Genomic DNA, 961 nt, shown 5'->3' with positions numbered 1-961 from the left:
ACTGAAGTTAGGATGATTACAGTTGCTCAAAAACTGAACTGATTCACTAGATATAGCGCATTGCTCTGTCGCATACGAACCTGCACACACCTCACAAACTCTGGTTATCTAATTAACACCATAGTTAGCCAGATAATCGATCTTCATAGACAACGCCTTTAGTGGAGCAGTGATAGTCGTAGCTGTATCCACTTCAAGAACTCCTGCTACCTTGCCCTATGGCAATCTCTGGGTTGGATACTGATATTCATTAGCAGCCATCAGTTTAATTAGACCATAAGCTTCCTCATAGCTCTTTTCCCATAATGCTCCACCTGATGTTGCATCGAGCATGGGTCTTGACTGTGCTCCCAAACCATTATAGAAGCCATTGATGATCATTCAATCAGGAATTCCATGATGCGGGCACTTTCTCAACATCTCCTTGTAACGCTCCCAAGCTTCACATAGAGATTCTCCCGATTGTTGTGTAAATTGAGTGAGAGCATTCCTGAGTGCTTCCCCATAGGGAAGAATTTAGTAAGAAACTTTTGAGCAATATCCTCCCAAATGGTGAAAGAACCTGCTGGTAGAGAATGTAGCTGCACCTAGCTTTATCCCTCTGAGTGAATGGGAAAAGCCTCAGCTTTATAGCATCTTCAGACACACCATTAAACCTGAAGGTGTCGTAGATCTCTATGAAATCCGTAATGTGCGTACTGGGATCTTCCGTTGGAGCACCCCCAAACTACACTGAGTTCTACACCATCCAAATTATGCCAGGCAAGATCTTGAAGGTATTAGCTGTGATAGCTGGCCTGACAATGCTAGTTTGAATTTCATTGATCTGGGGTTGAGAAAAATCCATCAACGCTTTCACTGGTGCTGCTGGATCTCCCACTATAATGAGTACCTGAAATGAAAACAAATAAACCATGAAAGTAAAAGAATCTGAGTCAGTGAACTTTAACGACCACTGATG

The 961-nt window shown here is 42.7% G+C and overlaps 1 non-coding gene across 1 annotated transcript; it reads left to right on the top strand.

Moving 5' to 3' along the window:
* The first annotated feature begins 391 nt into the window (after window positions 1-391).
* On the top strand, window positions 392-498 carry LOC141663351 (small nucleolar RNA R71). The gene has a single exon (XR_012551428.1). It is a non-coding gene; the product is annotated as a small nucleolar RNA R71 (small nucleolar RNA).
* Window positions 499-961: the final 463 nt, after the last annotated feature.

Source organism: Apium graveolens, chromosome 5 (genome assembly GCF_009905375.1).
Source record: "Apium graveolens cultivar Ventura chromosome 5, ASM990537v1, whole genome shotgun sequence".
NCBI lineage: Eukaryota > Viridiplantae > Streptophyta > Magnoliopsida > Apiales > Apiaceae > Apium > Apium graveolens.
This window is presented reverse-complemented; position numbering and strand designations above follow the sequence as displayed.